General features: G+C 44.7%; 54 non-coding genes across 54 annotated transcripts; all 54 read right to left on the reverse strand.

Moving 5' to 3' along the window:
- Positions 1-77: 77 nt before the first annotated feature.
- On the reverse strand, positions 78-150 carry trnar-ucg (transfer RNA arginine (anticodon UCG)). Its single transcript has one exon. It is a non-coding gene; the product is annotated as a tRNA-Arg (tRNA).
- A 168-nt stretch (positions 151-318) lies between these two features.
- Positions 319-389, reverse strand: trnag-ccc (transfer RNA glycine (anticodon CCC)). Its single transcript has one exon. It is a non-coding gene; the product is annotated as a tRNA-Gly (tRNA).
- Positions 390-787: 398 nt separating this feature from the next.
- On the reverse strand, positions 788-860 carry trnar-ucg (transfer RNA arginine (anticodon UCG)). Its single transcript has one exon. It is a non-coding gene; the product is annotated as a tRNA-Arg (tRNA).
- A 168-nt stretch (positions 861-1,028) lies between these two features.
- Positions 1,029-1,099, reverse strand: trnag-ccc (transfer RNA glycine (anticodon CCC)). The gene has a single exon. It is a non-coding gene; the product is annotated as a tRNA-Gly (tRNA).
- A 398-nt stretch (positions 1,100-1,497) lies between these two features.
- trnar-ucg (transfer RNA arginine (anticodon UCG)) lies at positions 1,498-1,570 on the reverse strand. Its single transcript has one exon. It is a non-coding gene; the product is annotated as a tRNA-Arg (tRNA).
- A 168-nt stretch (positions 1,571-1,738) lies between these two features.
- On the reverse strand, positions 1,739-1,809 carry trnag-ccc (transfer RNA glycine (anticodon CCC)). Its single transcript has one exon. It is a non-coding gene; the product is annotated as a tRNA-Gly (tRNA).
- Positions 1,810-2,207: 398 nt separating this feature from the next.
- trnar-ucg (transfer RNA arginine (anticodon UCG)) lies at positions 2,208-2,280 on the reverse strand. The gene has a single exon. It is a non-coding gene; the product is annotated as a tRNA-Arg (tRNA).
- A 168-nt stretch (positions 2,281-2,448) lies between these two features.
- On the reverse strand, positions 2,449-2,519 carry trnag-ccc (transfer RNA glycine (anticodon CCC)). Its single transcript has one exon. It is a non-coding gene; the product is annotated as a tRNA-Gly (tRNA).
- Positions 2,520-2,917: 398 nt separating this feature from the next.
- Positions 2,918-2,990, reverse strand: trnar-ucg (transfer RNA arginine (anticodon UCG)). The gene has a single exon. It is a non-coding gene; the product is annotated as a tRNA-Arg (tRNA).
- Positions 2,991-3,158: 168 nt separating this feature from the next.
- Positions 3,159-3,229, reverse strand: trnag-ccc (transfer RNA glycine (anticodon CCC)). The gene has a single exon. It is a non-coding gene; the product is annotated as a tRNA-Gly (tRNA).
- A 398-nt stretch (positions 3,230-3,627) lies between these two features.
- On the reverse strand, positions 3,628-3,700 carry trnar-ucg (transfer RNA arginine (anticodon UCG)). Its single transcript has one exon. It is a non-coding gene; the product is annotated as a tRNA-Arg (tRNA).
- Positions 3,701-3,868: 168 nt separating this feature from the next.
- On the reverse strand, positions 3,869-3,939 carry trnag-ccc (transfer RNA glycine (anticodon CCC)). Its single transcript has one exon. It is a non-coding gene; the product is annotated as a tRNA-Gly (tRNA).
- Positions 3,940-4,337: 398 nt separating this feature from the next.
- Positions 4,338-4,410, reverse strand: trnar-ucg (transfer RNA arginine (anticodon UCG)). The gene has a single exon. It is a non-coding gene; the product is annotated as a tRNA-Arg (tRNA).
- A 168-nt stretch (positions 4,411-4,578) lies between these two features.
- Positions 4,579-4,649, reverse strand: trnag-ccc (transfer RNA glycine (anticodon CCC)). Its single transcript has one exon. It is a non-coding gene; the product is annotated as a tRNA-Gly (tRNA).
- Positions 4,650-5,047: 398 nt separating this feature from the next.
- Positions 5,048-5,120, reverse strand: trnar-ucg (transfer RNA arginine (anticodon UCG)). The gene has a single exon. It is a non-coding gene; the product is annotated as a tRNA-Arg (tRNA).
- A 168-nt stretch (positions 5,121-5,288) lies between these two features.
- trnag-ccc (transfer RNA glycine (anticodon CCC)) lies at positions 5,289-5,359 on the reverse strand. The gene has a single exon. It is a non-coding gene; the product is annotated as a tRNA-Gly (tRNA).
- A 398-nt stretch (positions 5,360-5,757) lies between these two features.
- Positions 5,758-5,830, reverse strand: trnar-ucg (transfer RNA arginine (anticodon UCG)). The gene has a single exon. It is a non-coding gene; the product is annotated as a tRNA-Arg (tRNA).
- Positions 5,831-5,998: 168 nt separating this feature from the next.
- On the reverse strand, positions 5,999-6,069 carry trnag-ccc (transfer RNA glycine (anticodon CCC)). The gene has a single exon. It is a non-coding gene; the product is annotated as a tRNA-Gly (tRNA).
- Positions 6,070-6,467: 398 nt separating this feature from the next.
- trnar-ucg (transfer RNA arginine (anticodon UCG)) lies at positions 6,468-6,540 on the reverse strand. Its single transcript has one exon. It is a non-coding gene; the product is annotated as a tRNA-Arg (tRNA).
- Positions 6,541-6,708: 168 nt separating this feature from the next.
- Positions 6,709-6,779, reverse strand: trnag-ccc (transfer RNA glycine (anticodon CCC)). Its single transcript has one exon. It is a non-coding gene; the product is annotated as a tRNA-Gly (tRNA).
- A 398-nt stretch (positions 6,780-7,177) lies between these two features.
- Positions 7,178-7,250, reverse strand: trnar-ucg (transfer RNA arginine (anticodon UCG)). The gene has a single exon. It is a non-coding gene; the product is annotated as a tRNA-Arg (tRNA).
- A 168-nt stretch (positions 7,251-7,418) lies between these two features.
- Positions 7,419-7,489, reverse strand: trnag-ccc (transfer RNA glycine (anticodon CCC)). Its single transcript has one exon. It is a non-coding gene; the product is annotated as a tRNA-Gly (tRNA).
- A 398-nt stretch (positions 7,490-7,887) lies between these two features.
- On the reverse strand, positions 7,888-7,960 carry trnar-ucg (transfer RNA arginine (anticodon UCG)). Its single transcript has one exon. It is a non-coding gene; the product is annotated as a tRNA-Arg (tRNA).
- Positions 7,961-8,128: 168 nt separating this feature from the next.
- On the reverse strand, positions 8,129-8,199 carry trnag-ccc (transfer RNA glycine (anticodon CCC)). The gene has a single exon. It is a non-coding gene; the product is annotated as a tRNA-Gly (tRNA).
- A 398-nt stretch (positions 8,200-8,597) lies between these two features.
- Positions 8,598-8,670, reverse strand: trnar-ucg (transfer RNA arginine (anticodon UCG)). Its single transcript has one exon. It is a non-coding gene; the product is annotated as a tRNA-Arg (tRNA).
- A 168-nt stretch (positions 8,671-8,838) lies between these two features.
- On the reverse strand, positions 8,839-8,909 carry trnag-ccc (transfer RNA glycine (anticodon CCC)). The gene has a single exon. It is a non-coding gene; the product is annotated as a tRNA-Gly (tRNA).
- Positions 8,910-9,307: 398 nt separating this feature from the next.
- trnar-ucg (transfer RNA arginine (anticodon UCG)) lies at positions 9,308-9,380 on the reverse strand. Its single transcript has one exon. It is a non-coding gene; the product is annotated as a tRNA-Arg (tRNA).
- A 168-nt stretch (positions 9,381-9,548) lies between these two features.
- trnag-ccc (transfer RNA glycine (anticodon CCC)) lies at positions 9,549-9,619 on the reverse strand. Its single transcript has one exon. It is a non-coding gene; the product is annotated as a tRNA-Gly (tRNA).
- A 398-nt stretch (positions 9,620-10,017) lies between these two features.
- Positions 10,018-10,090, reverse strand: trnar-ucg (transfer RNA arginine (anticodon UCG)). The gene has a single exon. It is a non-coding gene; the product is annotated as a tRNA-Arg (tRNA).
- Positions 10,091-10,258: 168 nt separating this feature from the next.
- On the reverse strand, positions 10,259-10,329 carry trnag-ccc (transfer RNA glycine (anticodon CCC)). The gene has a single exon. It is a non-coding gene; the product is annotated as a tRNA-Gly (tRNA).
- Positions 10,330-10,727: 398 nt separating this feature from the next.
- trnar-ucg (transfer RNA arginine (anticodon UCG)) lies at positions 10,728-10,800 on the reverse strand. Its single transcript has one exon. It is a non-coding gene; the product is annotated as a tRNA-Arg (tRNA).
- A 168-nt stretch (positions 10,801-10,968) lies between these two features.
- Positions 10,969-11,039, reverse strand: trnag-ccc (transfer RNA glycine (anticodon CCC)). Its single transcript has one exon. It is a non-coding gene; the product is annotated as a tRNA-Gly (tRNA).
- A 398-nt stretch (positions 11,040-11,437) lies between these two features.
- On the reverse strand, positions 11,438-11,510 carry trnar-ucg (transfer RNA arginine (anticodon UCG)). The gene has a single exon. It is a non-coding gene; the product is annotated as a tRNA-Arg (tRNA).
- A 168-nt stretch (positions 11,511-11,678) lies between these two features.
- trnag-ccc (transfer RNA glycine (anticodon CCC)) lies at positions 11,679-11,749 on the reverse strand. Its single transcript has one exon. It is a non-coding gene; the product is annotated as a tRNA-Gly (tRNA).
- Positions 11,750-12,147: 398 nt separating this feature from the next.
- trnar-ucg (transfer RNA arginine (anticodon UCG)) lies at positions 12,148-12,220 on the reverse strand. The gene has a single exon. It is a non-coding gene; the product is annotated as a tRNA-Arg (tRNA).
- Positions 12,221-12,388: 168 nt separating this feature from the next.
- trnag-ccc (transfer RNA glycine (anticodon CCC)) lies at positions 12,389-12,459 on the reverse strand. The gene has a single exon. It is a non-coding gene; the product is annotated as a tRNA-Gly (tRNA).
- A 398-nt stretch (positions 12,460-12,857) lies between these two features.
- Positions 12,858-12,930, reverse strand: trnar-ucg (transfer RNA arginine (anticodon UCG)). Its single transcript has one exon. It is a non-coding gene; the product is annotated as a tRNA-Arg (tRNA).
- A 168-nt stretch (positions 12,931-13,098) lies between these two features.
- On the reverse strand, positions 13,099-13,169 carry trnag-ccc (transfer RNA glycine (anticodon CCC)). The gene has a single exon. It is a non-coding gene; the product is annotated as a tRNA-Gly (tRNA).
- A 398-nt stretch (positions 13,170-13,567) lies between these two features.
- trnar-ucg (transfer RNA arginine (anticodon UCG)) lies at positions 13,568-13,640 on the reverse strand. The gene has a single exon. It is a non-coding gene; the product is annotated as a tRNA-Arg (tRNA).
- A 168-nt stretch (positions 13,641-13,808) lies between these two features.
- On the reverse strand, positions 13,809-13,879 carry trnag-ccc (transfer RNA glycine (anticodon CCC)). The gene has a single exon. It is a non-coding gene; the product is annotated as a tRNA-Gly (tRNA).
- A 398-nt stretch (positions 13,880-14,277) lies between these two features.
- On the reverse strand, positions 14,278-14,350 carry trnar-ucg (transfer RNA arginine (anticodon UCG)). The gene has a single exon. It is a non-coding gene; the product is annotated as a tRNA-Arg (tRNA).
- A 168-nt stretch (positions 14,351-14,518) lies between these two features.
- Positions 14,519-14,589, reverse strand: trnag-ccc (transfer RNA glycine (anticodon CCC)). Its single transcript has one exon. It is a non-coding gene; the product is annotated as a tRNA-Gly (tRNA).
- Positions 14,590-14,987: 398 nt separating this feature from the next.
- Positions 14,988-15,060, reverse strand: trnar-ucg (transfer RNA arginine (anticodon UCG)). Its single transcript has one exon. It is a non-coding gene; the product is annotated as a tRNA-Arg (tRNA).
- Positions 15,061-15,228: 168 nt separating this feature from the next.
- trnag-ccc (transfer RNA glycine (anticodon CCC)) lies at positions 15,229-15,299 on the reverse strand. Its single transcript has one exon. It is a non-coding gene; the product is annotated as a tRNA-Gly (tRNA).
- A 398-nt stretch (positions 15,300-15,697) lies between these two features.
- On the reverse strand, positions 15,698-15,770 carry trnar-ucg (transfer RNA arginine (anticodon UCG)). Its single transcript has one exon. It is a non-coding gene; the product is annotated as a tRNA-Arg (tRNA).
- A 168-nt stretch (positions 15,771-15,938) lies between these two features.
- On the reverse strand, positions 15,939-16,009 carry trnag-ccc (transfer RNA glycine (anticodon CCC)). Its single transcript has one exon. It is a non-coding gene; the product is annotated as a tRNA-Gly (tRNA).
- A 398-nt stretch (positions 16,010-16,407) lies between these two features.
- trnar-ucg (transfer RNA arginine (anticodon UCG)) lies at positions 16,408-16,480 on the reverse strand. The gene has a single exon. It is a non-coding gene; the product is annotated as a tRNA-Arg (tRNA).
- Positions 16,481-16,648: 168 nt separating this feature from the next.
- trnag-ccc (transfer RNA glycine (anticodon CCC)) lies at positions 16,649-16,719 on the reverse strand. The gene has a single exon. It is a non-coding gene; the product is annotated as a tRNA-Gly (tRNA).
- Positions 16,720-17,117: 398 nt separating this feature from the next.
- On the reverse strand, positions 17,118-17,190 carry trnar-ucg (transfer RNA arginine (anticodon UCG)). Its single transcript has one exon. It is a non-coding gene; the product is annotated as a tRNA-Arg (tRNA).
- A 168-nt stretch (positions 17,191-17,358) lies between these two features.
- trnag-ccc (transfer RNA glycine (anticodon CCC)) lies at positions 17,359-17,429 on the reverse strand. The gene has a single exon. It is a non-coding gene; the product is annotated as a tRNA-Gly (tRNA).
- Positions 17,430-17,827: 398 nt separating this feature from the next.
- Positions 17,828-17,900, reverse strand: trnar-ucg (transfer RNA arginine (anticodon UCG)). Its single transcript has one exon. It is a non-coding gene; the product is annotated as a tRNA-Arg (tRNA).
- Positions 17,901-18,068: 168 nt separating this feature from the next.
- trnag-ccc (transfer RNA glycine (anticodon CCC)) lies at positions 18,069-18,139 on the reverse strand. Its single transcript has one exon. It is a non-coding gene; the product is annotated as a tRNA-Gly (tRNA).
- Positions 18,140-18,537: 398 nt separating this feature from the next.
- trnar-ucg (transfer RNA arginine (anticodon UCG)) lies at positions 18,538-18,610 on the reverse strand. The gene has a single exon. It is a non-coding gene; the product is annotated as a tRNA-Arg (tRNA).
- A 168-nt stretch (positions 18,611-18,778) lies between these two features.
- trnag-ccc (transfer RNA glycine (anticodon CCC)) lies at positions 18,779-18,849 on the reverse strand. Its single transcript has one exon. It is a non-coding gene; the product is annotated as a tRNA-Gly (tRNA).
- Between the last annotated feature and the right edge of the window lie 10 nt (positions 18,850-18,859).

Consider the following 18,859-nt stretch of genomic DNA (forward strand, 5'->3'; position numbering starts at 1 on the left):
AGGGTCTAAAGAAAGAAGACAGAGGAAGTCTGCAGGCAAGCCAAAGAATGAGAATGTACTCTTTAGTCTCCAATGTATGACCCAGATGGGACTCGAACCCACAATCCTCAGCTCCGAAGGCTGATGCCTTATCCATTAGGCCACTGGGCCACTTTTGCTTTGCATAGTGCAGACTTTGAAGGTCTTCTCGACTATAGACTAGTTTTCAAATATATGCTGAAGCCATGCTTCTTTGCCACATAACCATGTTGGCAGGAGCTCAGCGCATAAGAGCGTGACGTTCGGAGAAAGAAAAGAACTCTCTACATTCCATGTCTGTGCGCCAGCCGGGAATCGAACCCGGTTCACAAAAATGGGAATCTTGCATGATACCACTACACCACTGGCACCCTGCGCAGCTACACTTTAGAGGTCGCCAAAAAGTAAACACCAATCACAGTGCTTTTCCATGAGCAATTTACACATCTTTTCAAGCCAGATCACATTTTCAGCTACTGTTTCATTTTTCCATGGACCTGTCCTTGACTTGCTCAATAACCACGTGAGACAGTACATCATGCTTTTCATTCCTCTTCGCTTCTCAGACAAACATGCCATGTAGAGGACAACAATGTTGTACTGTTCTGCATGGGTTGACGTCTAAGGTTCTTCTCTATGGCTCATTGTTGTATGCTTTCACAGTCAGCTTGTTTGCAGACTTACCTTTACAAAGGGTCTAAAGAAAGAAGACAGAGGAAGTCTGCAGGCAAGCCAAAGAATGAGAATGTACTCTTTAGTCTCCAATGTATGACCCAGATGGGACTCGAACCCACAATCCTCAGCTCCGAAGGCTGATGCCTTATCCATTAGGCCACTGGGCCACTTTTGCTTTGCATAGTGCAGACTTTGAAGGTCTTCTCGACTATAGACTAGTTTTCAAATATATGCTGAAGCCATGCTTCTTTTGCACATAACCATGTTGGCAAGAGCTCAGCGCATAAGAGTGTGAAGTTCGGAGAAAGAAAAGAACTCTCTACATTCCTTGTCTGTGCGCCAGCCGGGAATCGAACCTGGTTCACAAGAATGGGAATCTTGCATGATACCACTACACCACTGGCACCCTGCGCAGCTAAACTTTAGAGGTCGCCAAAAAGTAAACACCAATCACAGTGCTTTTCCATGAGCAATTTACACATCTTTTCAAGCCAGATCACATTTTCAGCTACTGTTTCATTTTTCCATGGACCTGTCCTTGATTTGCTCAATAACCACGTGAGACAGTACATCATGCTTTTCATTCCTCTTCGCTTCTCAGACAAACATGCCATGTAGAGGTCAGCAATGTTGTACTGTTCTGCATGGGTTGACGTCTAAGGTTCTTCTCTATGGCTCATTGTTGTATGCTTTCACACTCAGCTTGTTTGCAGACTTACCTTTACAAAGGGTCTAAAGAAAGAAGATAGAGGAAGTCTGCAGGCAAGCCAAAGAATGAGAATGTACTCTTTAGTCTCCAATGTATGACCCAGATGGGACTCGAACCCACAATCCTCAGCTCCGAAGGCTGATGCCTTATCCATTAGACCACTGGGCCACTTTTGCTTTGCATAGTGCAGACTTTGAAGGTCTTCTCGACTATAGACTAGTTTTCAAATATATGCTGAAGCCATGCTTCTTTGCCACATAACCATGTTGGCAAGAGCTCAGCGCATAAGAGCGTGACGTTCGGAGAAAGAAAAGTACTCTCTACATTCCTTGTCTGTGCGCCAGCCGGGAATCGAACCCGGTTCACAAGAATGGGAATCTTGCATGATACCACTACACCACTGGCACCCTGCGCAGCTAAACTTTAGAGGTTGCCAAAAAGTAAACACTAATCACAGTGCTTTTCCATGAGCAATTTACACATCTTTTCAAGCCAGATCACATTTTCAGCTACTGTTTCATTTTTCCATGGACCTGTCCTTGATTTGCTCAATAACCACGTGAGACAGTACATCATGCTTTTCATTCCTCTTCGCTTCTCAGACAAACATGCCATGTAGAGGTCAACAATGTTGTACTGTTCTGCATGGGTTGACGTCTAAGGTTCTTCTCTATGGCTCATTGTTGTATGCTTTCACACTTAGCTTGTTTGCAGACTTACCTTTACAAAGGGTCTAAAGAAAGAAGATAGAGGAAGTCTGCAGGCAAGCCAAAGAATGAGAATGTACTGTTTAGTCTCCAATGTATGACCCAGATGGGACTCGAACCCACAATCCTCAGCTCCGAAGGCTGATGCCTTATCCATTAGGCCACTGGGCCACTTTTGCTTTGCATAGTGCAGACTTTGAAGGTCTTCTCGACTATAGACTAGTTTTCAAATATATGCTGAAGCCATGCTTCTTTTGCACATAACCATGTTGGCAAGAGCTCAGCGCATAAAAGCGTGACGTTCGGAGAAAGAAAAGTACTCTCAACATTCCTTGTCTGTGCGCCAGCCGGGAATCGAACCCGGTTCACAAGAATGGGAATCTTGCATGATACCACTACACCACTGGCACCCTGCGCAGCTACTCTTTAGAGGTCGCCAAAAAGTAAACACCAATCACAGTGCTATTCCATGAGGAATTTACACATCTTTTCAAGCCAGATCACATTTTCAGCTACTGTTTCATTTTTCCATGGACCTGTCCTTGATTTGCTCAATAACCACGTGAGACAGTACATCATGCTTTTCATTCCTCTTCGCTTCTCAGACAAGCATGCCATGTAGAGGTCAACAATGTTGTACTGTTCTGCATGGGTTGACGTCTAAGGTTCTTCTCTATGGCTCATTGTTGTATGCTTTCACACTCAGCTTGTTTGCAGACTTAGCTTTACAAAGGGTCTAAAGAAAGAAGACAGAGGAAGTCTGCAGGCAAGCCAAAGAATGAGAATGTACTGTTTAGTCTCCAATGTATGACCCAGATGGGACTCGAACCCACAATCCTCAGCTCCGAAGGCTGATGCCTTATCCATTAGGCCACTGGGCCACTTTTGCTTTGCATAGTGCAGACTTTGAAGGTCTTCTCGACTATAGACTAGTTTTCAAATATATGCTGAAGCCATGCTTCTTTGCCACATAACCATGTTGGCAAGAGCTCAGCGCATAAGAGCGTGACGTTCGGAGAAAGAAAAGTACTCTCTACATTCCTTGTCTGTGCGCCAGCCGGGAATCGAACCCGGTTCACAAGAATGGGAATCTTGCATGATACCACTACACCACTGGCACCCTGCGCAGCTACACTTTAGAGGTCGCCAAAAAGTAAACACCAATCACAGTGCTTTTCCATGAGCAATTTACACATCTTTTCAAGCCAGATCACATTTTCAGCTACTGTTTCATTTTTCCATGGACCTGTCCTTGATTTGCTCAATAACCACGTGAGACAGTACATCATGCTTTTCATTCCTCTTCGCTTCTCAGACAAGCATGCCATGTAGAGGTCAACAATGTTGTACTATTCTGCATGGGTTGACGTCTAAGGTTCTTCTCTATGGCTCATTGTTGTATGCTTTCACACTCAGCTTGTTTGCAGACTTAGCTTTACAAAGGGTCTAAAGAAAGAAGATAGAGGAAGTCTGCAGGCAAGCCAAAGAATGAGAATGTACTGTTTAGTCTCCAATGTATGACCCAGATGGGACTCGAACCCACAATCCTCAGCTCCGAAGGCTGATGCCTTATCCATTAGGCCACTGGGCCACTTTTGCTTTGCATAGTGCAGACTTTGAAGGTCTTCTCGACTATAGACTAGTTTTCAAATATATGCTGAAGCCATGCTTCTTTGCCACATAACCATGTTGGCAAGAGCTCAGCGCATAAGAGCGTGACGTTCGGAGAAAGAAAAGAACTCTCTACATTCCATGTCTGTGCGCCAGCCGGGAATCGAACCCGGTTCACAAAAATGGGAATCTTGCATGATACCACTACACCACTGGCACCCTGCGCAGCTACACTTTAGAGGTCGCCAAAAAGTAAACACCAATCACAGTGCTTTTCCATGAGCAATTTACACATCTTTTCAAGCCAGATCACATTTTCAGCTACTGTTTCATTTTTCCATGGACCTGTCCTTGATTTGCTCAATAACCGCGTGAGACAGTACATCATGCTTTTCATTCCTCTTAGCTTCTCAGACAAGCATGCCATGTAGAGGTCAGCAATGTTGTACTGTTCTGCATGGGTTGACGTCTAAGGTTCTTCTCTATGGCTCATTGTTGTATGCTTTCACACTCAGCTTGTTTGCAGACTTACCTTTACAAAGGGTCTAAAGAAAGAAGATAGAGGAAGTCTGCAGGCAAGCCAAAGAATGAGAATGTACTGTTTAGTCTCCAATGTATGACCCAGATGGGACTCGAACCCACAATCCTCAGCTCCGAAGGCTGATGCCTTATCCATTAGGCCACTGGGCCACTTTTGCTTTGCATAGTGCAGACTTTGAAGGTCTTCTCGACTATAGACTAGTTTTCAAATATATGCTGAAGCCATGCTTCTTTGCCACATAACCATGTTGGCAAGAGCTCAGCGCATAAGAGCGTGACGTTCGGAGAAAGAAAAGTACTCTCTACATTCCTTGTCTGTGCGCCAGCCGGGAATCGAACCCGGTTCACAAGAATGGGAATCTTGCATGATACCACTGCACCACTGGCACCCTGCGCAGCTACACTTTAGAGGTCGCCAAAAAGTAAACACCAATCACAGTGCTTTTCCATGAGCAATTTACACATCTTTTCAAGCCAGATCACATTTTCAGCTACTGTTTCATTTTTCCATGGACCTGTCCTTGATTTGCTCAATAACCACGTGAGACAGTACATCATGCTTTTCATTCCTCTTCGCTTCTCAGACAAGCATGCCATGTAGAGGTCAACAATGTTGTACTATTCTGCATGGGTTGACGTCTAAGGTTCTTCTCTATGGCTCATTGTTGTATGCTTTCACACTCAGCTTGTTTGCAGACTTAGCTTTACAAAGGGTCTAAAGAAAGAAGACAGAGGAAGTCTGCAGGCAAGCCAAAGAATGAGAATGTACTCTTTAGTCTCCAATGTATGACCCAGATGGGACTCGAACCCACAATCCTCAGCTCCGAAGGCCAATGCCTTATCCATTAGGCCACTGGGCCACTTTTGCTTTGCATAGTGCAGACTTTGAAGGTCTTCTCGACTATAGACTAGTTTTCAAATATATGCTGAAGCCATGCTTCTTTGCCACATAACCATGTTGGCAAGAGCTCAGCGCATAAGAGCGTGACGTTCGGAGAAAGAAAAGTACTCTCTAGATTCCTTGTCTGTGCGCCAGCCGGGAATCGAACCCGGTTCACAAGAATGGGAATCTTGCATGATACCACTACACCACTGGCACCCTGCGCAGCTACTCTTTAGAGGTCGCCAAAAAGTAAACACCAATCACAGTGCTTTTCCATGAGCAATTTACACATCTTTTCAAGCCAGATCACATTTTCAGCTACTGTTTCATTTTTCCATGGACCTGTCCTTGATTTGCTCAATAACCACGTGAGACAGTACATCATGCTTTTCATTCCTCTTAGCTTCTCAGACAAGCATGCCATGTAGAGGTCAGCAATGTTGTACTGTTCTGCATGGGTTGACGTCTAAGGTTCTTCTCTATGGCTCATTGTTGTATGCTTTCACACTCAGCTTGTTTGCAGACTTAGCTTTACAAAGGGTCTAAAGAAAGAAGATAGAGGAAGTCTGCAGGCAAGCCAAAGAATGAGAATGTACTGTTTAGTCTCCAATGTATGACCCAGATGGGACTCGAACCCACAATCCTCAGCTCCGAAGGCTGATGCCTTATCCATTAGGCCACTGGGCCACTTTTGCTTTGCATAGTGCAGACTTTGAAGGTCTTCTCGACTATAGACTAGTTTTCAAATATATGCTGAAGCCATGCTTCTTTGCCACATAACCATGTTGGCAAGAGCTCAGCGCATAAGAGCGTGACGTTCGGAGAAAGAAAAGTACTCTCTACATTCCTTGTCTGTGCGCCAGCCGGGAATCGAACCCGGTTCACAAGAATGGGAATCTTGCATGATACCACTACACCACTGGCACCCTGCGCAGCTACACTTTAGAGGTCGCCAAAAAGTAAACACCAATCACAGTGCTTTTCCATGAGCAATTTACACATCTTTTCAAGCCAGATCACATTTTCAGCTACTGTTTCATTTTTCCATGGACCTGTCCTTGATTTGCTCAATAACCACGTGAGACAGTACATCATGCTTTTCATTCCTCTTCGCTTCTCAGACAAGCATGCCATGTAGAGGTCAACAATGTTGTACTATTCTGCATGGGTTGACGTCTAAGGTTCTTCTCTATGGCTCATTGTTGTATGCTTTCACACTCAGCTTGTTTGCAGACTTAGCTTTACAAAGGGTCTAAAGAAAGAAGACAGAGGAAGTCTGCAGGCAAGCCAAAGAATGAGAATGTACTCTTTAGTTTCCAATGTATGACCCAGATGGGACTCGAACCCACAATCCTCAGCTCCGAAGGCTGATGCCTTATCCATTAGGCCACTGGGCCACTTTTGCTTTGCATAGTGCAGACTTTGAAGGTCTTCTCGACTATAGACTAGTTTTCAAATATATGCTGAAGCCATGCTTCTTTGCCACATAACCATGTTGGCAAGAGCTCAGCGCATAAGAGCGTGACGTTCGGAGAAAGAAAAGTACTCTCTACATTCCTTGTCTGTGCGCCAGCCGGGAATCGAACCCGGTTCACAAGAATGGGAATCTTGCATGATACCACTACACCACTGGCACCCTGCGCAGCTAAACTTTAGAGGTCGCCAAAAAGTAAACACCAATCACAGTGCTTTTCCATGAGCAATTTACACATCTTTTCAAGCCAGATCACATTTTCAGCTACTGTTTCATTTTTCCATGGACCTGTCCTTGATTTGCTCAATAACCACGTGAGACAGTACATCATGCTTTTCATTCCTCTTCGCTTCTCAGACAAGCATGCCATGTAGAGGACAACAATGTTGTACTGTTCTGCATGGGTTGACGTCTAAGGTTCTTCTCTATGGCTCATTGTTGTATGCTTTCACAGTCAGCTTGTTTGCAGACTTACCTTTACAAAGGGTCTAAAGAAAGAAGACAGAGGAAGTCTGCAGGCAAGCCAAAGAATGAGAATGTACTCTTTAGTCTCCAATGTATGACCCAGATGGGACTCGAACCCACAATCCTCAGCTCCGAAGGCTGATGCCTTATCCATTAGGCCACTGGGCCACTTTTGCTTTGCATAGTGCAGACTTTGAAGGTCTTCTCGACTATAGACTAGTTTTCAAATATATGCTGAAGCCATGCTTCTTTGCCACATAACCATGTTGGCAAGAGCTCAGCGCATAAGAGCGTGACGTTCGGAGAAAGAAAAGTACTCTCTAGATTCCTTGTCTGTGCGCCAGCCGGGAATCGAACCCGGTTCACAAGAATGGGAATCTTGCATGATACCACTACACCACTGGCACCCTGCGCAGCTACTCTTTAGAGGTCGCCAAAAAGTAAACACCAATCACAGTGCTTTTCCATGAGCAATTTACACATCTTTTCAAGCCAGATCACATTTTCAGCTACTGTTTCATTTTTCCATGGACCTGTCCTTGATTTGCTCAATAACCACGTGAGACAGTACATCATGCTTTTCATTCCTCTTAGCTTCTCAGACAAGCATGCCATGTAGAGGTCAGCAATGTTGTACTGTTCTGCATGGGTTGACGTCTAAGGTTCTTCTCTATGGCTCATTGTTGTATGCTTTCACACTCAGCTTGTTTGCAGACTTACCTTTACAAAGGGTCTAAAGAAAGAAGATAGAGGAAGTCTGCAGGCAAGCCAAAGAATGAGAATGTACTGTTTAGTCTCCAATGTATGACCCAGATGGGACTCGAACACACAATCCTCAGCTCCGAAGGCTGATGCCTTATCCATTAGGCCACTGGGCCACTTTTGCTTTGCATAGTGCAGACTTTGAAGGTCTTCTCGACTATAGACTAGTTTTCAAATATATGCTGAAGCCATGCTTCTTTGCCACATAACCATGTTGGCAAGAGCTCAGCGCATAAGAGCGTGACGTTCGGAGAAAGAAAAGTACTCTCTACATTCCTTGTCTGTGCGCCAGCCGGGAATCGAACCCGGTTCACAAGAATGGGAATCTTGCATGATACCACTACACCACTGGCACCCTGCGCAGCTACTCTTTAGAGGTCGCCAAAAAGTAAACACCAATCACAGTGCTTTTCCATGAGCAATTTACACATCTTTTCAAGCCAGATCACATTTTCAGCTACTGTTTCATTTTTCCATGGACCTGTCCTTGATTTGCTCAATAACCACGTGAGACAGTACATCATGCTTTTCATTCCTCTTAGCTTCTCAGACAAGCATGCCATGTAGAGGTCAGCAATGTTGTACTGTTCTGCATGGGTTGACGTCTAAGGTTCTTCTCTATGGCTCATTGTTGTATGCTTTCACAGTCAGCTTGTTTGCAGACTTACCTTTACAAAGGGTCTAAAGAAAGAAGACAGAGGAAGTCTGCAGGCAAGCCAAAGAATGAGAATGTACTCTTTAGTCTCCAATGTATGACCCAGATGGGACTCGAACCCACAATCCTCAGCTCCGAAGGCTGATGCCTTATCCATTAGGCCACTGGGCCACTTTTGCTTTGCATAGTGCAGACTTTGAAGGTCTTCTCGACTATAGACTAGTTTTCAAATATATGCTGAAGCCATGCTTCTTTGCCACATAACCATGTTGGCAAGAGCTCAGCGCATAAGAGCGTGACGTTCGGAGAAAGAAAAGTACTCTCTACATTCCTTGTCTGTGCGCCAGCCGGGAATCGAACCCGGTTCACAAGAATGGGAATCTTGCATGATACCACTACACCACTGGCACCCTGCGCAGCTAAACTTTAGAGGTCGCCAAAAAGTAAACACCAATCACAGTGCTTTTCCATGAGCAATTTACACATCTTTTCAAGCCAGATCACATTTTCAGCTACTGTTTCATTTTTCCATGGACCTGTCCTTGATTTGCTCAATAACCACGTGAGACAGTACATCATGCTTTTCATTCCTCTTCGCTTCTCAGACAAGCATGCCATGTAGAGGACAACAATGTTGTACTGTTCTGCATGGGTTGACGTCTAAGGTTCTTCTCTATGGCTCATTGTTGTATGCTTTCACAGTCAGCTTGTTTGCAGACTTACCTTTACAAAGGGTCTAAAGAAAGAAGACAGAGGAAGTCTGCAGGCAAGCCAAAGAATGAGAATGTACTCTTTAGTCTCCAATGTATGACCCAGATGGGACTCGAACCCACAATCCTCAGCTCCGAAGGCTGATGCCTTATCCATTAGGCCACTGGGCCACTTTTGCTTTGCATAGTGCAGACTTTGAAGGTCTTCTCGACTATAGACTAGTTTTCAAATATATGCTGAAGCCATGCTTCTTTGCCACATAACCATGTTGGCAAGAGCTCAGCGCATAAGAGCGTGACGTTCGGAGAAAGAAAAGTACTCTCTAGATTCCTTGTCTGTGCGCCAGCCGGGAATCGAACCCGGTTCACAAGAATGGGAATCTTGCATGATACCACTACACCACTGGCACCCTGCGCAGCTACTCTTTAGAGGTCGCCAAAAAGTAAACACCAATCACAGTGCTTTTCCATGAGCAATTTACACATCTTTTCAAGCCAGATCACATTTTCAGCTACTGTTTCATTTTTCCATGGACCTGTCCTTGATTTGCTCAATAACCACGTGAGACAGTACATCATGCTTTTCATTCCTCTTAGCTTCTCAGACAAGCATGCCATGTAGAGGTCAGCAATGTTGTACTGTTCTGCATGGGTTGACGTCTAAGGTTCTTCTCTATGGCTCATTGTTGTATGCTTTCACACTCAGCTTGTTTGCAGACTTACCTTTACAAAGGGTCTAAAGAAAGAAGATAGAGGAAGTCTGCAGGCAAGCCAAAGAATAAGAATGTACTGTTTAGTCTCCAATGTATGACCCAGATGGGACTCGAACCCACAATCCTCAGCTCCGAAGGCTGATGCCTTATCCATTAGGCCACTGGGCCACTTTTGCTTTGCATAGTGCAGACTTTGAAGGTCTTCTCGACTATAGACTAGTTTTCAAATATATGCTGAAGCCATGCTTCTTTGCCACATAACCATGTTGGCAAGAGCTCAGCGCATAAGAGCGTGACGTTCGGAGAAAGAAAAGTACTCTCTAGATTCCTTGTCTGTGCGCCGGCCGGGAATCGAACCCGGTTCACAAGAATGGGAATCTTGCATGATACCACTACACCACTGGCACCCTGCGCAGCTACTCTTTAGAGGTCGCCAAAAAGTAAACACCAATCACAGTGCTTTTCCATGAGCAATTTACACATCTTTTCAAGCCAGATCACATTTTCAGCTACTGTTTCATTTTTCCATGGACCTGTCCTTGATTTGCTCAATAACCACGTGAGACAGTACATCATGCTTTTCATTCCTCTTAGCTTCTCAGACAAGCATGCCATGTAGAGGTCAGCAATGTTGTACTGTTCTGCATGGGTTGACGTCTAAGGTTCTTCTCTATGGCTCATTGTTGTATGCTTTCACACTCAGCTTGTTTGCAGACTTACCTTTACAAAGGGTCTAAAGAAAGAAGATAGAGGAAGTCTGCAGGCAAGCCAAAGAATGAGAATGTACTGTTTAGTCTCCAATGTATGACCCAGATGGGACTCGAACCCACAATCCTCAGCTCCGAAGGCTGATGCCTTATCCATTAGGCCACTGGGCCACTTTTGCTTTGCATAGTGCAGACTTTGAAGGTCTTCTCGACTATAGACTAGTTTTCAAATATATGCTGAAGCCATGCTTCTTTGCCACATAACCATGTTGGCAAGAGCTCAGCGCATAAGAGCGTGACGTTCGGAGAAAGAAAAGTACTCTCTACATTCCTTGTCTGTGCGCCAGCCGGGAATCGAACCCGGTTCACAAGAATGGGAATCTTGCATGATACCACTACACCACTGGCACCCTGCGCAGCTAAACTTTAGAGGTCGCCAAAAAGTAAACACCAATCACAGTGCTTTTCCATGAGCAATTTACACATCTTTTCAAGCCAGATCACATTTTCAGCTACTGTTTCATTTTTCCATGGACCTGTACTTGATTTGCTCAATAACCACGTGAGACAGTACATCATGCTTTTCATTCCTCTTCGCTTCTCAGACAAACATGCCATGTAGAGGTCAGCAATGTTGTACTGTTCTGCATGGGTTGACGTCTAAGGTTCTTCTCTATGGCTCATTGTTGTATGCTTTCACAGTCAGCTTGTTTGCAGACTTACCTTTACAAAGGGTCTAAAGAAAGAAGATAGAGGAAGTCTGCAGGCAAGCCAAAGAATGAGAATGTACTCTTTAGTCTCCAATGTATGACCCAGATGGGACTCGAACCCACAATCCTCAGCTCCGAAGGCTGATGCCTTATCCATTAGGCCACTAGACCACTTTTGCTTTGCATAGTGCAGACTTTGAAGGTCTTCTCGACTATAGACTAGTTTTCAAATATATGCTGAAGCCATGCTTCTTTGCCACATAACCATGTTGGCAAGAGCTCAGCGCATAAGAGCGTGACGTTCGGAGAAAGAAAAGTACTCTCTACATTCCTTGTCTGTGCGCCAGCCGGGAATCGAACCCGGTTCACAAGAATGGGAATCTTGCATGATACCACTACACCACTGGCACCCTGCGCAGCTAAACTTTAGAGGTCGCCAAAAAGTAAACACCAATCACAGTGCTTTTCCATGAGCAATTTACACATCTTTTCAAGCCAGATCACATTTTCAGCTACTGTTTCATTTTTCCATGGACCTGTCCTTGATTTGCTCAATAACCACGTGAGACAGTACATCATGCTTTTCATTCCTCTTCGCTTCTCAGACAAGCATGCCATGTAGAGGACAACAATGTTGTACTGTTCTGCATGGGTTGACGTCTAAGGTTCTTCTCTATGGCTCATTGTTGTATGCTTTCACAGTCAGCTTGTTTGCAGACTTACCTTTACAAAGGGTCTAAAGAAAGAAGACAGAGGAAGTCTGCAGGCAAGCCAAAGAATGAGAATGTACTCTTTAGTCTCCAATGTATGACCCAGATGGGACTCGAACCCACAATCCTCAGCTCCGAAGGCTGATGCCTTATCCATTAGGCCACTGGGCCACTTTTGCTTTGCATAGTGCAGACTTTGAAGGTCTTCTCGACTATAGACTAGTTTTCAAATATATGCTGAAGCCATGCTTCTTTGCCACATAACCATGTTGGCAAGAGCTCAGCGCATAAGAGCGTGACGTTCGGAGAAAGAAAAGTACTCTCTAGATTCCTTGTCTGTGCGCCAGCCGGGAATCGAACCCGGTACACAAGAATGGGAATCTTGCATGATACCACTACACCACTGGCACCCTGCGCAGCTACTCTTTAGAGGTCGCCAAAAAGTAAACACCAATCACAGTGCTTTTCCATGAGCAATTTACACATCTTTTCAAGCCAGATCACATTTTCAGCTACTGTTTCATTTTTCCATGGACCTGTCCTTGATTTGCTCAATAACCACGTGAGACAGTACATCATGCTTTTCATTCCTCTTAGCTTCTCAGACAAGCATGCCATGTAGAGGTCAGCAATGTTGTACTGTTCTGCATGGGTTGACGTCTAAGGTTCTTCTCTATGGCTCATTGTTGTATGCTTTCACACTCAGCTTGTTTGCAGACTTACCTTTACAAAGGGTCTAAAGAAAGAAGATAGAGGAAGTCTGCAGGCAAGCCAAAGAATAAGAATGTACTGTTTAGTCTCCAATGTATGACCCAGATGGGACTCGAACCCACAATCCTCAGCTCCGAAGGCTGATGCCTTATCCATTAGGCCACTGGGCCACTTTTGCTTTGCATAGTGCAGACTTTGAAGGTCTTCTCGACTATAGACTAGTTTTCAAATATATGCTGAAGCCATGCTTCTTTGCCACATAACCATGTTGGCAAGAGCTCAGCGCATAAGAGCGTGACGTTCGGAGAAAGAAAAGTACTCTCTAGATTCCTTGTCTGTGCGCCGGCCGGGAATCGAACCCGGTTCACAAGAATGGGAATCTTGCATGATACCACTACACCACTGGCACCCTGCGCAGCTACTCTTTAGAGGTCGCCAAAAAGTAAACACCAATCACAGTGCTTTTCCATGAGCAATTTACACATCTTTTCAAGCCAGATCACATTTTCAGCTACTGTTTCATTTTTCCATGGACCTGTCCTTGATTTGCTCAATAACCACGTGAGACAGTACATCATGCTTTTCATTCCTCTTAGCTTCTCAGACAAGCATGCCATGTAGAGGTCAGCAATGTTGTACTGTTCTGCATGGGTTGACGTCTAAGGTTCTTCTCTATGGCTCATTGTTGTATGCTTTCACACTCAGCTTGTTTGCAGACTTACCTTTACAAAGGGTCTAAAGAAAGAAGATAGAGGAAGTCTGCAGGCAAGCCAAAGAATGAGAATGTACTGTTTAGTCTCCAATGTATGACCCAGATGGGACTCGAACCCACAATCCTCAGCTCCGAAGGCTGATGCCTTATCCATTAGGCCACTGGGCCACTTTTGCTTTGCATAGTGCAGACTTTGAAGGTCTTCTCGACTATAGACTAGTTTTCAAATATATGCTGAAGCCATGCTTCTTTGCCACATAACCATGTTGGCAAGAGCTCAGCGCATAAGAGCGTGACGTTCGGAGAAAGAAAAGTACTCTCTACATTCCTTGTCTGTGCGCCAGCCGGGAATCGAACCCGGTTCACAAGAATGGGAATCTTGCATGATACCACTACACCACTGGCACCCTGCGCAGCTAAACTTTAGAGGTCGCCAAAAAGTAAACACCAATCACAGTGCTTTTCCATGAGCAATTTACACATCTTTTCAAGCCAGATCACATTTTCAGCTACTGTTTCATTTTTCCATGGACCTGTACTTGATTTGCTCAATAACCACGTGAGACAGTACATCATGCTTTTCATTCCTCTTCGCTTCTCAGACAAACATGCCATGTAGAGGTCAGCAATGTTGTACTGTTCTGCATGGGTTGACGTCTAAGGTTCTTCTCTATGGCTCATTGTTGTATGCTTTCACAGTCAGCTTGTTTGCAGACTTACCTTTACAAAGGGTCTAAAGAAAGAAGATAGAGGAAGTCTGCAGGCAAGCCAAAGAATAAGAATGTACTGTTTAGTCTCCAATGTATGACCCAGATGGGACTCGAACCCACAATCCTCAGCTCCGAAGGCTGATGCCTTATCCATTAGGCCACTGGGCCACTTTTGCTTTGCATAGTGCAGACTTTGAAGGTCTTCTCGACTATAGACTAGTTTTCAAATATATGCTGAAGCCATGCTTCTTTGCCACATAACCATGTTGGCAAGAGCTCAGCGCATAAGAGCGTGACGTTCGGAGAAAGAAAAGTACTCTCTAGATTCCTTGTCTGTGCGCCGGCCGGGAATCGAACCCGGTTCACAAGAATGGGAATCTTGCATGATACCACTACACCACTGGCACCCTGCGCAGCTACTCTTTAGAGGTCGCCAAAAAGTAAACACCAATCACAGTGCTTTTCCATGAGCAATTTACACATCTTTTCAAGCCAGATCACATTTTCAGCTACTGTTTCATTTTTCCATGGACCTGTCCTTGATTTGCTCAATAACCACGTGAGACAGTACATCATGCTTTTCATTCCTCTTAGCTTCTCAGACAAGCATGCCATGTAGAGGTCAGCAATGTTGTACTGTTCTGCATGGGTTGACGTCTAAGGTTCTTCTCTATGGCTCATTGTTGTATGCTTTCACACTCAGCTTGTTTGCAGACTTACCTTTACAAAGGGTCTAAAGAAAGAAGATAGAGGAAGTCTGCAGGCAAGCCAAAGAATGAGAATGTACTGTTTAGTCTCCAATGTATGACCCAGATGGGACTCGAACCCACAATCCTCAGCTCCGAAGGCTGATGCCTTATCCATTAGGCCACTGGGCCACTTTTGCTTTGCATAGTGCAGACTTTGAAGGTCTTCTCGACTATAGACTAGTTTTCAAATATATGCTGAAGCCATGCTTCTTTGCCACATAACCATGTTGGCAAGAGCTCAGCGCATAAGAGCGTGACGTTCGGAGAAAGAAAAGTACTCTCTACATTCCTTGTCTGTGCGCCAGCCGGGAATCGAACCCGGTTCACAAGAATGGGAATCTTGCATGATACCACTACACCACTGGCACCCTGCGCAGCTAAACTTTAGAGGTCGCCAAAAAGTAAACACCAATCACAGTGCTTTTCCATGAGCAATTTACACATCTTTTCAAGCCAGATCACATTTTCAGCTACTGTTTCATTTTTCCATGGACCTGTACTTGATTTGCTCAATAACCACGTGAGACAGTACATCATGCTTTTCATTCCTCTTCGCTTCTCAGACAAACATGCCATGTAGAGGTCAGCAATGTTGTACTGTTCTGCATGGGTTGACGTCTAAGGTTCTTCTCTATGGCTCATTGTTGTATGCTTTCACAGTCAGCTTGTTTGCAGACTTACCTTTACAAAGGGTCTAAAGAAAGAAGATAGAGGAAGTCTGCAGGCAAGCCAAAGAATGAGAATGTACTCTTTAGTCTCCAATGTATGACCCAGATGGGACTCGAACCCACAATCCTCAGCTCCGAAGGCTGATGCCTTATCCATTAGGCCACTAGACCACTTTTGCTTTGCATAGTGCAGACTTTGAAGGTCTTCTCGACTATAGACTAGTTTTCAAATATATGCTGAAGCCATGCTTCTTTTGCACATAACCATGTTGGCAAGAGCTCAGCGCATAAGAGTGTGAAGTTCGGAGAAAGAAAAGAACTCTCTACATTCCTTGTCTGTGCGCCAGCCGGGAATCGAACCTGGTTCACAAGAATGGGAATCTTGCATGATACCACTACACCACTGGCACCCTGCGCAGCTAAACTTTAGAGGTCGCCAAAAAGTAAACACCAATCACAGTGCTTTTCCATGAGCAATTTACACATCTTTTCAAGCCAGATCACATTTTCAGCTACTGTTTCATTTTTCCATGGACCTGTCCTTGATTTGCTCAATAACCACGTGAGACAGTACATCATGCTTTTCATTCCTCTTCGCTTCTCAGACAAACATGCCATGTAGAGGTCAGCAATGTTGTACTGTTCTGCATGGGTTGACGTCTAAGGTTCTTCTCTATGGCTCATTGTTGTATGCTTTCACAGTCAGCTTGTTTGCAGACTTACCTTTACAAAGGGTCTAAAGAAAGAAGATAGAGGAAGTCTGCAGGCAAGCCAAAGAATGAGAATGTACTCTTTAGTCTCCAATGTATGACCCAGATGGGACTCGAACCCACAATCCTCAGCTCCGAAGGCTGATGCCTTATCCATTAGACCACTGGGCCACTTTTGCTTTGCATAGTGCAGACTTTGAAGGTCTTCTCGACTATAGACTAGTTTTCAAATATATGCTGAAGCCATGCTTCTTTGCCACATAACCATGTTGGCAAGAGCTCAGCGCATAAGAGCGTGACGTTCGGAGAAAGAAAAGTACTCTCTACATTCCTTGTCTGTGCGCCAGCCGGGAATCGAACCCGGTTCACAAGAATGGGAATCTTGCATGATACCACTACACCACTGGCACCCTGCGCAGCTAAACTTTAGAGGTCGCCAAAAAGTAAACACCAATCACAGTGCTTTTCCATGAGCAATTTACACATCTTTTCAAGCCAGATCACATTTTCAGCTACTGTTTCATTTTTCCATGGACCTGTACTTGATTTGCTCAATAACCACGTGAGACAGTACATCATGCTTTTCATTCCTCTTCGCTTCTCAGACAAACATGCCATGTAGAGGTCAGCAATGTTGTACTGTTCTGCATGGGTTGACGTCTAAGGTTCTTCTCTATGGCTCATTGTTGTATGCTTTCACAGTCAGCTTGTTTGCAGACTTACCTTTACAAAGGGTCTAAAGAAAGAAGATAGAGGAAGTCTGCAGGCAAGCCAAAGAATAAGAATGTACTGTTTAGTCTCCAATGTATGACCCAGATGGGACTCGAACCCACAATCCTCAGCTCCGAAGGCTGATGCCTTATCCATTAGGCCACTGGGCCACTTTTGCTTTGCATAGTGCAGACTTTGAAGGTCTTCTCGACTATAGACTAGTTTTCAAATATATGCTGAAGCCATGCTTCTTTGCCACATAACCATGTTGGCAAGAGCTCAGCGCATAAGAGCGTGACGTTCGGAGAAAGAAAAGTACTCTCTAGATTCCTTGTCTGTGCGCCGGCCGGGAATCGAACCCGGTTCACAAGAATGGGAATCTTGCATGATACCACTACACCACTGGCACCCTGCGCAGCTACTCTTTAGAGGTCGCCAAAAAGTAAACACCAATCACAGTGCTTTTCCATGAGCAATTTACACATCTTTTCAAGCCAGATCACATTTTCAGCTACTGTTTCATTTTTCCATGGACCTGTCCTTGATTTGCTCAATAACCACGTGAGACAGTACATCATGCTTTTCATTCCTCTTAGCTTCTCAGACAAGCATGCCATGTAGAGGTCAGCAATGTTGTACTGTTCTGCATGGGTTGACGTCTAAGGTTCTTCTCTATGGCTCATTGTTGTATGCTTTCACACTCAGCTTGTTTGCAGACTTACCTTTACAAAGGGTCTAAAGAAAGAAGATAGAGGAAGTCTGCAGGCAAGCCAAAGAATGAGAATGTACTGTTTAGTCTCCAATGTATGACCCAGATGGGACTCGAACCCACAATCCTCAGCTCCGAAGGCTGATGCCTTATCCATTAGGCCACTGGGCCACTTTTGCTTTGCATAGTGCAGACTTTGAAGGTCTTCTCGACTATAGACTAGTTTTCAAATATATGCTGAAGCCATGCTTCTTTGCCACATAACCATGTTGGCAAGAGCTCAGCGCATAAGAGCGTGACGTTCGGAGAAAGAAAAGTACTCTCTACATTCCTTGTCTGTGCGCCAGCCGGGAATCGAACCCGGTTCACAAGAATGGGAATCTTGCATGATACCACTACACCACTGGCACCCTGCGCAGCTAAACTTTAGAGGTCGCCAAAAAGTAAACACCAATCACAGTGCTTTTCCATGAGCAATTTACACATCTTTTCAAGCCAGATCACATTTTCAGCTACTGTTTCATTTTTCCATGGACCTGTACTTGATTTGCTCAATAACCACGTGAGACAGTACATCATGCTTTTCATTCCTCTTCGCTTCTCAGACAAACATGCCATGTAGAGGTCAGCAATGTTGTACTGTTCTGCATGGGTTGACGTCTAAGGTTCTTCTCTATGGCTCATTGTTGTATGCTTTCACAGTCAGCTTGTTTGCAGACTTACCTTTACAAAGGGTCTAAAGAAAGAAGATAGAGGAAGTCTGCAGGCAAGCCAAAGAATGAGAATGTACTCTTTAGTCTCCAATGTATGACCCAGATGGGACTCGAACCCACAATCCTCAGCTCCGAAGGCTGATGCCTTATCCATTAGGCCACTAGACCACTTTTGCTTTGCATAGTGCAGACTTTGAAGGTCTTCTCGACTATAGACTAGTTTTCAAATATATGCTGAAGCCATGCTTCTTTGCCACATAACCATGTTGGCAAGAGCTCAGCGCATAAGAGCGTGACGTTCGGAGAAAGAAAAGTACTCTCTACATTCCTTGTCTGTGCGCCAGCCGGGAATCGAACCCGGTTCACAAGAATGGGAATCTTGCATGATACCACTACACCACTGGCACCCTGCGCAGC

Source organism: Brachyhypopomus gauderio, unplaced genomic scaffold (assembly GCF_052324685.1).
Source record: "Brachyhypopomus gauderio isolate BG-103 unplaced genomic scaffold, BGAUD_0.2 sc225, whole genome shotgun sequence".
Classification (NCBI taxonomy): Eukaryota; Metazoa; Chordata; class Actinopteri; order Gymnotiformes; family Hypopomidae; genus Brachyhypopomus; species Brachyhypopomus gauderio.